This window comes from Pholis gunnellus, assembly GCF_910591455.1.
Source record: "Pholis gunnellus genome assembly, chromosome: 17".
NCBI lineage: Eukaryota > Metazoa > Chordata > Actinopteri > Perciformes > Pholidae > Pholis > Pholis gunnellus.
The window spans coordinates 21,492,957-21,505,339 of record NC_136544.1 but is presented as its reverse complement, the minus strand read 5'-3'; positions in this window follow the sequence as shown (position 1 = coordinate 21,505,339).

Sequence of the window (12,383 nt, the reverse complement as noted above, 5' to 3'; positions counted from 1 at the left end):
TCTTCCTGTCTGGAGAAGAAGAAAATTACAAAAGATTGTAGAAGCGGCTCGTTTAGAAACGATTTATTACATTTGTTTAATTCTACAGATTTAATATTAATTTAGTTCCATCTCTACGTTACCCCATATGTTGAATACCAAGAATCTTCCTCAGAACCCTTTTTGTAAAGTTTCTTAGTCTCTCGATCATAAAAGTCTTCACACATCGGGCGGCGGGTTTGTTTGTGCGATTAATTCACTCGTTCGTTTCTTTGTGCGTTTGATTCAGAGCGAAAATATGATGCAGAGAAAAAAAAAGACTTTTAAAAAGTGGGATCGATTTTTCCGAATTTTCACAGCGACAATAAAGTCATCAACCAATCACGACGGACTTATTGAAATCGTACAACACGGAACCAGGAGAGCAAACTTTATTACTCCTTTCAACCTTGACAAAGGATCCACTCCTTCACAATAAAAGCCCGAGATATATTTAGCTGACAGGAAAATCAATCAATCAATAGTTCTGATGCTAAATATTTGAATGTTGTTTACGCCGCCCGTGTGTGAAGAACTTTATGAGGCAGTTTTCTATTTCTTAACTTAGGAGTTGTTCTATTTACAGAACTTGTGCCATTTGAATTAGAGATAAGTGTAAAGTTCAAAACCCTGAACATGAATATCATAACTACAATGTTAGTAAGTGAACAAGTCTCTGAGAGAAACTCAACGGAGCGAAACAGAAACAACAGCAGAAGATTTAACAGTCGCTTAAAATCATCAACGTGAACGTGAAAAAACACTGTAGCAGCTCTGAGAGGTAGCGCAAGCACCGTCTGTACGCAACCGTGTACAAGTACACAACCAGCGTCTGTACGCAACCGTGTACAAGTACGCAACCACCCTCCATACACAACCATGTACAAGTACGCAACCAAGTACGCAACCACCGTACATACGCAACCGTGTACAAGTACGCAACCACCCTCCATACACAACCATGTACAAGTACGCAACCAAGTACGCAACCACCGTCCATACGCAACCGTGTACATGTACGCAACTACCCTCCATAGACAACCATGTACAAGTACGCAACCAAGTACGCAACCAGCGTCTGTATGCAACCGTGTACAAGTACGCAACCACCCTCCATACACAACCATGTACAAGTACGCAACCAAGTACGCAAGCAGCGTCTGTATGCAACAGTGTACAAGTACGCAACCACCCTCCATACACAACCATGTACAAGTACGCCACCAAGTACGCAACCACCGTCTGTACGCAACCATGTACATGTACACAACCAAGTACACAACCAGCGTCTGTACGCAACCGTGTACAAGTACGCAACCACCCTCCATACACAACCATGTACAAGTACGCAACCAAGTACGCAACCACCGTACATACGCAACCGTGTACAAGTACGCAACCACCGCGGAAATTTAGGGAAGCTAGCATTCATACTGACATCGAGCTGGGACCATTGTATTGCATAATGTGGTTAGTAAACAGGCATGCTACATACAGTGCAGGAGTGGGTTGAGGAGGAGGTGGAGAGCGCCTCCCCCACCTCTGAGCCTGACCTCACCTGCCCTCAGAGACGCCGCCTGATTGGTGCAAACGTGTCACCACAACGACGTCCTCTAATAAAAAATCAAACACCATGTGTGAGTTGTTTGTCGGTGAGTAAGGTCTCCGTGTAGAGAAGGAAGAGGGGCGGACGTATCGTCCCATGTCGTTATTATACAAAGTGCTGCTCCGTTAGCGCTCCGGCTAAACGAGGCTCTTATGTAAAAGCGTTGTGTAATAAATACTGTAAACATGCACAGGTTATAAGAGATGATTTAGCTCCACGACAGCAGCTTATTTCCTCAAAAGTTCTCCAGAAACGATCCGTCCTGCTGCAGCAGCTTGGCTCCCTCTCTGGTGTTTTGGCAGCGTTTGAAACGCTGAGTGGACAAGGACAAGCTGAACTTGATGAATGTGTTGGAATTGAGCTGCTAATCAGCCGAAAAACGAGCTCGTTCCTCCGAGTTATTGTAGTTTAATATCTCCGGGTTTATGTCTCCGGACGTTCAACAACAACAAGAATACAGGAAGAAGAAAAACTGCTTCAGCGCAGAGTTTTATATTAGTGTTGGGCAGATTGATACTACTGATACTACTGATACTACTGGTACTACTGATACTACTGGTACTGCTGGTACTACTGGTACTACTGGTACTGCTGATACTACTGGTACTACTGGTACTAATACTGTGTCCCAGCTGCTGATAAACAGGTTGTGAGTACAGAATGTGTTCAAACTGCAGAATGAAGAATACTCAAAAGAAGTACAAATAGATGCTGGATTTTGAGTGTTCTCTTGATGTCCCACAATGCATTGCACAGAGGAGCCTCTCACAGCCAGAGGTGGAAGAAGTATTCAGTAGTGATACTTCAGTGTATAAATACTCTGTTACAAGTGAAAGTCCTGCATTCAAAGTAAATAAAACTACAGAAGTATCAGCATCAAAATATACTTGAAAGTACTACAAGTAAAAGTACTCATGATGCAGAATAATATATATTCTATTGTAGTATTATAATTGTTGATGCATTAATGAGGTTTAATGACTTCATGTACTGCTGGTAGTGATCTGTAATAATACTTCATTTATTAGTTGATTATATTTAGTTTTAATAATCTCAATCTGTAAAGTTGTTCAATAAATGTACTGCAGTAGAAGTATAACGAAAAAGTATTCAAGCAAAGTACAAGTACTTTAAACCTGTACTTAAGGCGAGACACTACGGGGAAAACATCGCAGCACAAGTCAATCTTCAGACTATATTTATTTCACTTCTTTGTTTATTTGCGTCTGTAGATTTCTCCTAAATTCACCAAAAAGCCTAATTTGCAAATTTAAACTTTAATGTTTTTTTGACCATATTCACCTGCAGTGTCTCCTCTAAAGTACAGCACTTGAATAAATGTACTTATTTCCACCAAAGCTGCAGTAAATAAGTTGAAGTATTAGTGAGATGAGTTCCTGTTCACAGTGGTGCAGTTCAGTGTAAACACAGTAAATAGCATCAAGCATTGATTCAATTAACCGGGACCTAGATTGTAATGATGTTGGTTTATGGGAATAAATATTTTCAGTATTTTAACTAAACAAAATAAAATCTTACTTGATTTCAGATCATGAATCCCAAAAATGTGTTTCGAACCAAAAGAACGAACTTCTTTGAAATACTGAAGACGGAACTCAAACATAAAGAACAATAATTATATATATATATATATATATATATATATATATATATAATAACAAAACAAAAGCATCTGGAGAATAAAATGAAGAAGTCAAGAGAAAAATGAAAGAGATTGTTTCGTTAGATCACGTTAGAGCACGAGAACGTGAGAATGTGAGAACGTGAGAACGTGAGAACGTGAGAACGTGAACTCAGTCGTACCAAAACAACAGAGAACCTGGAGATCAAACTGTCGCGTTCCGTTCATTCAAAACCTCGTTGACGTTTGTGAGGATTCTACTCACTGAAGAGAATTCTTTAAACGTTGTTGTCTTCATGTGTTTAAATGAGAACGCTCATCTAATCATTTAGCAGCCTTCAAAAAACACCATTTCCCATAAACCCCCTTGATTTTCACAGGCTAAACGTCGGGTGAGAGGACGGAGAAGTGTTCAGACAGAGATGAAGAGCTGTGTTGGAGGACGTGGATCATGGAACTCTGGTGATATTTCATATTTTATGTTCAGACTCAAACCAACTCGTATCAAAGTCCTTTTGTCCTTTTCGGATGGTTTTTGGACATTTGGCACCTTTATATTTGACATATTTTGGGGATATTTTACACACATTTTTGGGACATTTGTGGCTACATCTTAACATACATTTCACTAATATTTTTCGGGATATTTTTCACTTATGATTTCACGTATTTCACTAATAATTATATTTTTACAAGTAAAATATGTGAGAAAACTAGTGAAAAATATCTATCCCTTATCTTATCCCCAAAAATATGGTAATAAATAGTGAAATATCTGTGAAAAACGAGCTTCACTGTTGTTCCTTTATCACCGTAAACAAACAAACTGTTGTTTACTCTGACATACCGACAGTCACTACAGCACCACATGTGGATTCATCCGCTGCTGAAAATAGTCCCCAACAAATTTTGATTTGATAAAAACTACAAAAATGAAACTATATATCTTTGTGTTTTTAAAGACGTTGTTTTGAGTCTGCACATGTCTGAAGTATCACCAGCCTCGTCCTCTAGCTTTGTTAAGATAAGATCGAGTGAGTCCACCACCTTTACGTTGGTGCACCATGAACACCAGCAGCAGCAGCCGGGTGATGAAGCTCTTCACGGGTTCGTCTCCGTGTTCATGTTCCACTCTCAGCAGCAGCATCAGATCCAGTTCAGCTCAACACCAAGTTTCTCATTATTTGGCATCAAAAAGTGGAAACTCTATCTGCAGCTGTTGCTTGGAGACTCATCCAGGAGGTCAGAATAATCCCGTTTCCAAAAAGACGGACGTCCACTTCCAGGAGGAAGCAGTCAGAGGAGATAAACCGCTACCGGTGGATGAAATGAGCGTCGTGTGATTCGTCCTTTCCTCCTCAACAAATATCCAAATCTGTGGCGAGGTGTCGGAGGTAGAGCGTCAGGCTCGTCGTGCAGCAAGAAACAACAGCAAAGAACAGGAGGACATCTTGTTTTGTTTTTTTTTCATCCGGTGCAGGCGCTTGAGAACGATATAGTGCTTCAGAAGGTCGGAGGGGAAAACGGCGTCGTGTCGGTCAGGAAGTCGGTGTCGCCATCTTTAATCAGGATTTTAAAATCACTGGAGACAGAGAGAAGGCAGAATGTCAGCGGTCATATTTAATTAAATGTGTTTTTTTACATCTTGGATGAACAGAGGTGGAACCAAGCGAAGTACATTTAATTATCTGAGACACAATGTGCAGCTGAATCTGATGCCTGGGTCCAGACGTTTGACTCCGCCCACTCCGCCGAGTTCAAGTCGACTGATTCGTCCGGTATCGTGACATGAAACAGTGCTTTCTCTTCTGCAAAGGGATCGGGTCCTCACCAATCAGCTGAGCACCAGAACCATAGATATGTCCTAAAGCTGCATTCTCTCTAGTGTCCACCAGGGGGCGACTCCTCTGGTTGTATAGAAGTCTATGAGAAAATGACTCTACTTCTCTCTTGATTTATTACCTCAGTAAACATTGTAAACATGAGTTTATGGTCTCAATCTCTAGTTTCAAGTCTTCTTCAATACAGCATGATGTTCATTTAGTAAATGATGGTCCATTTAGAGTCACACAGACCATAAAGCAGGGGATGCTTTAGGGGCGGGGCTACATAGTGATTGACAGGCCTCTACGTCCCTCCTCCTCAGTCCATATATGGTCACTTCCTGTTCACTGGCTGCAAAAAACAACAACATGGCGACGACCATAATCCAAGATGGCGACGGGCAAACCGCCAAACTCAAGGCTTCATAACATCAGTCCACAAACCAACGAGTTACGTCACCACGGCTACGACCACGTCTCATATACAGTCTGTAGAATTCAAATAAACGTAGCGGGCAGTTGGCTCACTGGTGAAGTTAACCAGCCATTTTCAAAAATACAGAACTTTTAAATTGGAGTGGAGATCCCGACGTTTCCAAAGATACCAAATCTATCGGGCTGAAATTTGGCGGGAAATGTCAAAAATCTGTTACAGACCGTCAGAGAGTCATAACGTAGATGAAGCTACTTACATCCCCAGTTGAGGGCGATGCCCGCGATGATGATGGCGAGCCCTCCCAAGATGGCGACGACAGACAGAATCATGGCGTTACGGCCCAAACGGCGAGCGCCGTCCACGTTGCCCTGCTGCAGACTGTTTCGGGACTGAACAGTAAAAAAAACAGTGAAGAAGAACTTTCGGGTTATTTGCTTTCTGGTGGAGCGAAGATTGATCCTGCTAAATACAAGTCTACAGCCAGCGGCCGGTTAGCCTAGCTTAGCATAAAGACTGGAAACAGCTAGCCTGGCTCTCTCTAAAGCTCACCAGGAAACACGTTTCTTTATGTCGTCTGTATTGATCCAAACAAAACGTGTAATAATGATAATTGATAATGATAATTACTTTTATTGTTTCATGGTCTTATTAGTACGAGTTATTATCTGTTTGTATTCGTTATTATTTGTGTAAAGACGTCGTACCATCACGGAGAAGGTGAGGGCTACGATGTTGATGGGCCACAGCGGGCAGAAGCAGGACAGGATGGCCAGGATCAGGTAGTCCCTGGGCTTGGACCCGTCCACGGTGGCCTCTGGGATGGCGCTGGGCCGGCGGGTGAGGGAGGGCCTCGGGGAGCCCGCCGCCAACGAGCCGGACCGGCTGCCCAGACCGTTCCGTCCGTTGGCGTGGCCACCGGGCTTAGCGTGAAACTTGGGCGACACCGCGGGAGACGAGTCCGCCGCCCCGGGACCGACGCCGTTACCTGGAAGAGAAGCAGGAAGTCAGAGCAACGACGTACGTTTGATCTTCAGCAGGAACCAAAGGACACAAAGGAGACACAGACGGGAGGTCAGGAGGCTTTAAGAACCAACACACTGTTGGGTTTTCTCTGTTTTCCTGTAATTTGTTCAAATTAAGAAAAAGAATGAAGCTCACGATATGACAAAAATCTAATTTTGTTTAATTTTATACAGAATCAGGTCAAATAATAAAATCTAAATAATAATTTGATCTTTGATGAGGAGCAGCTAGTATTTAGTTTTCTAATTCTAAATCTGTAACTCAAGTTAAATGTGGTGACGTCTGAACTTATAGAAGTATAAACTACCTCAGATCCAGCTCTTATGTACATGTACTTAGTTAGTAGTAGTAGTAGTAGTATTGTAGCGTTGGGTTAACTAAAGTGTTAGGTGGTATTATATATATATGTATATATGTATATATATATATATATATATATATATATATATATATAGATGTATATTTACTGTTCTCCATGTTGTCGCTGATCACGGTCAGGTGATCCATGTCATCAGGCCCGTCTGTCGTCGGGGGCGGGGCTTGTCGCTCCGCTCCACCGGTTGGTTGAGAGGTCACGGTGTGGGCGGCCTCCCCGTCGTGCTGCGTGCTGATTGGCTGGTTCGGCTGCTGGGACCCCTCCATGCTGCTGCTGGGACCGGTGGCCATGAGGCGGTGAAGACGAAGAGGTGACGAAGAAAAGCTGAAGCAAACTCTCTGAAACATATTATAGACGTATAAAGTATTGATTCGGTTGTTCTGATCATTGATTGGCTGCTGAACCCTGAAACGCACTCGTGGTCAAGTTTCCAATATGGCCGACCAGAAATATCAACTAGAACACGTCTTTAGTGCAGAACGAGTTCTGACGACATCAATCAAGTTGAATTTCTTTCATCATTTCTTTTACAAAACTTGGAAAACGATATAATCTTTATATCCAACATGTTACAATGTTAAGTCTCCACATGTCTATAAATGAAACTATTTACTTTAAATCATTTATTGTGATGTTTCACTATTTATATACTTCCTGGAGAGAACTTTATAATATACTACACAAACATATATATATATATATATAAATATATATCGTAGAGAGAACAGACGCTTCAACCATGAAACAGTATTTTTTAAAACATGTTTCATTCAAACACAGAATAATAAACGAGCATCATTTATTTATTTCTGGCTTTTCTTACATAATCATTTAAATTTAGACTCAATTAAGACACTTGAGGTTTACGGTTGTAAATATTTGATGTGTGTTGGGATCAATCTGCTGCAGCAGGATCGTCTGTCATCACATCCGTCTGGTGTCTCTTCACATAAAGAAGCGTCTGTTCAGCAGCCCCCCCCCCCCCCCCCCCCCCCCGTCCTGCTGCTGCAGCGTCATTTAAAACGACCTTTGTAAGAAATCACATAAATCATCTCTGATCACAGCCTACGACCAAACTACAGTACTATCAGCACGATGTACTTCAAATATAAAAGTACTCTGAAAACTTCTCTGTGCCACATGTTTATTGGATTATTAATATTATTGATTCTTTCATATTCTGTCGTGTGGCTTCAGCATTGTGTTTAATATGTGTTTTTATCAGTTTTTAAGGAACTACAACTGCCAGATAAACGCAGTAAAAGCACAACATTTACCTCCAAGATGGAAGTAGAAAGTAGAAGAAAATGTAAAATACTCAAGAACAAGTACTTTAAGTTACCTGAGAGCTGGCGAGTGGCTCTAAATACTGTACTTGAGTACAAACTCAAGGTACTTGTACTTTACATTTTCTGCTGTTGTACATTTACTATTTTCTTGAAGTACCTTTAATACATTTTTGCTGATACGTACTTTTACTTTTGAATCAGGTATTTGACTTTAACGTTGACAGTGAGGGGTTCGTACTGTCGCTGCGGTGAAGTCGGAGTTTAATAAAGTTTCCTTCTGACGTGAAGAAAAGGTCTGAATGAGCGTCATGAAGGGGCGGGGTCATGGAAGGGGGCGGGGTCATGGAAGGGGGAGGGGTCTAAGCATCAATTAACCTGCTGAGTCTCGTTAAGTCGGATTAGTTCTTCAGAAGGAAACTAAAATATTAATATTAATATTATTAAAATGATTAAAATGATTATTATTATTATTATTAGTTTGTAAAGCATGATTTTAGTTGGTTCATCTGGAGCTCAATCTAATGATTTACTGATTATTATTGATTATTATTGATTATTATTGATTGATCTGATTGTTTGATCTTCATTGATTTATCGGTTTGTAAATGTTTGTTTATTCAGATTTAATGTAGTAAAGTAGAAAGTAACATGAAGTACAAGTACCTCAGATTAGTACTTAAAGAAGCAGATCTTCATCCTGATGACACAGTTTGTGTCACCTCATCATCTTCATCATCTTCATCACACATTCTCACTACACAGCAGATTTTCATGATTAATTATTTGATTATTTGTGTATTTCTCTCATATTTTCACAGTTTAAGACGTAATAAATCCAGAATGTAGCGATGAACCAGTTTATCTGCTGAAGCTTCTTTAACAGAACGAGATGTGATTTTCTCATTTTTATTGTTTCATATTCTCCATAGAGCGAGTACATGACATGAACGTTAACATCCTACGACTCACGGTATATAATATATATATATATAATATGTATATATATATCTATTATATATATTTCATATAATATATAGAAAACAAAGCCCACAGTTTAAACTACACATATGATTGAAAAAGCAGAATATTGAGGATTTCTTGTGTAGTAGAACATAAGCAGCAGAGTATTTGCGTGCAGCCTCAGCGATGAATGAACGTGTTCAGCATCATGCGACCACATCGATACATAATTAAACACTCGTCTGACATCATGAGCAGATGCAGCAGCATCAGCAGCATCCAGCACACGGAGGTGATGTGCTGCAGCCGAGCAGCTCACGACACACCCACCGAGCCCTGAGACATGTGAGGCGTGCGAGACAAAAGAGAGAGACGCGTCCTCACCTGGTCCCGGTCCTGGTCCTGGTTCTGGTCCTGGTTCTGGTCCTGGTCCTAGTCGACAGGAAGCTGCAGGCCGGTGCTCATGGTGTCTCTGCTGCAGCAGATCCAGAGGTCTTTCTCTGGTTTGTGGTGTGAGCGTCCTGATGGAGCTTCTTCTGTGTTCTAAAGATGGTGGAACCCGTCTGTAGTCCGGTTCCTCTGGAGGACTTGATCACTGTGGTGCTGCAGAGCGGTGGGACGTCGCTGCAGCAGCTTCTGTCTGTTCCACTGCAAGAGGTGAAAGGGAGGGGGAGGGGGAGGGGGGGGGGGCTCTAAGACTCTGTGTGTGTGTGTGTGTGTGTGTGTGTGTGTGTGTGTGTGTGTGTGTGTGTGTGTGTGTGTGTGCAGTACAGTAGCTTCCTTCATCTCCATCTTCCACTAGTGTGAAGCTAAAAGCACTGCCTGTCACAGACTTTCAAAATAAAAGCCTAGCAGGGTCCTTTGTCTGAGTGTTTGAGTATTTTATATATATAAATATATATACATATATGTATATTTATACATTTCATAAGATGACTATTTATACAATAATGTTTATTAATATAATTTCAATCCAATAGGCTTTAATGGTTTGATGTGTTGTTATGAACAATGAATGAAACGCACAAAAAATCAACAATATTAGTTCATAGAATAAAATAGATGTTTGAATAAGCAAATTAAATTAAATTCGATCCATCTATGTATATATACATCTATGTATATATACATAGATGTATATATACATAGATGTTGAGACTTAACTTTAACAATTTAAGACAAAAACAAAGTCAGAGTTCTTCTTCTGATAAAGCAAACAGATGTAACATAAATAATATTCTATAGAGGAAAAGAGAATCTACTGATAATAATACAAATAAATAGATGTTAATAAAAGAGATTTAGTTACTTATGAATTTCACACACAAAACATTGATATGAAGACTTTTGTTGAATACATTCTTGATGTTATTGTGGACATTTCCACTAAGATTAAATATACGTAGGTCATGAGGTGTATTTCTATATATTCCACAGATCAAATGTCTCCAAAACATTGTTCATTTCACTTTTTATTTAGATTTCCATGTTCTTCTGTGTATTTTTGTCGTTGCTCTATTCTTCCGTTTGTTGTGTTTTTATGTAAATATTTCCATCTTTTGTCATGTTTACTACAAAAGAAAGGATTTTATTGAGCATTTAACAGCAGCACAGAGACAGAGAAGTTAAATAAATACATCCTGAAACTATAAAGTCTGACACTAAAGATAAACTATTAAACATTAAAAAGAATAAACACAGGCCGTGTACTTTTTAATAATCTAAATGAAGTTAAGATATACATTGTTATCATGTTTCTTCTTCATTAATATTCAGCCAACGTGATAAAAACACTCTTATTTTGGAGGAAAACGAGCCCACTTCCTGTCCGGCCTCGTGTCACTGTGTGGACTTAATGCACCTTTTTTCTGTCCCATCCTGCTGAGATTCTGCTGACGGAGCACAAACCCAACAATGCAGCAATCACCGTTTACTACCACACATTCCTCACCTGGAATAATATCATACAAATATACAACAACTACTACCAATAGGTTTCAATCATGATATTCATTCAGTATTCATGTTTAATGTTTGTATCAATAACAAACTCCCCGAATCATCAAAGAAATACTGACTTTGTTAATATGTTGACCAATAATATTTAGATACTTTACATTGGAGAGTTTACATATATACACGTATATATGTATGTATATACGTGTATATATGTATGTATGTATATATATATATATATATATATATATATATATATATGTCTCATTTAGTTATTTTATTTTGACATGCGTCCTGTTAAATATTCAGAACGTTCACCTCACTGCTCCCCCAGTGGCCACAGAGAGAAACTGCAGCACTACATTTAAAATCTAACGCACGCTCTAAATATCTGTACACCTGTTATTAATATCAGCATGTTGAAATAAAACTAGGAGACAGCGGTCTGTGTGACCTCTGAACGGAACAAAAACAGCTGGGGCCCCGCAAGTGTTCCGGGAGGCTAGGCTAACTAGCTTAACGGAAAAACAACAGCAGCAACACGCATTCTGCTACACACTCAAGAGCCATTGAGATATTAGATGTAAAAAAACGAACCAGTTGATTTACCAAATGCTGATCACATCCTATTTTCTTTGATGACAAAGAGTTTAATCCCAACTCACAAATCCGTTTCTCCTTCTTCAGCCATTGAGTGTTAAAAAACAAAGCTAGGTAAAAAAAAAAAAACACCAAGCAAAATGCTAAAAAATATCATAATTTCATGTATCTTTCGTCTTACTACTCCGACTAAGTCTCTGCTGTTGAGTTTCGTTTCACACAGTCACGTGCTCGCCCACTGACCAATCACAGCACAGAATCTCACTGCAGCGCTGCTGCTAATGCTGACGTAGCTGTAGGCCTGCAGGCCGCTCTGGCGCGTCTAAGAATGTCAAACTAAAGATCTGATTGGTTGAACACTATGACAATCAACAACATCGTCCCCATTCACTTAACCTGCACATGGATTCACTGGTGAGTCTGCAGGCCTGGGGCCTCTCTTCTACCTAGAGACACAGAGGTGAACTCTGATTGGATCAAAGCTCTACTTAAAACAAGCTGCACTGAAGCAGAGCAGCTGAGGAGCACAGTAGCTGTGCAATGAGAACATAAGATAATGGGAAACATATTTATATAAATTATGATACATGTAGTGTATTTAAGAAACATTATTAAATTATAAAATAGCTCTAACGTTGATTGTGTTTAGGCCAG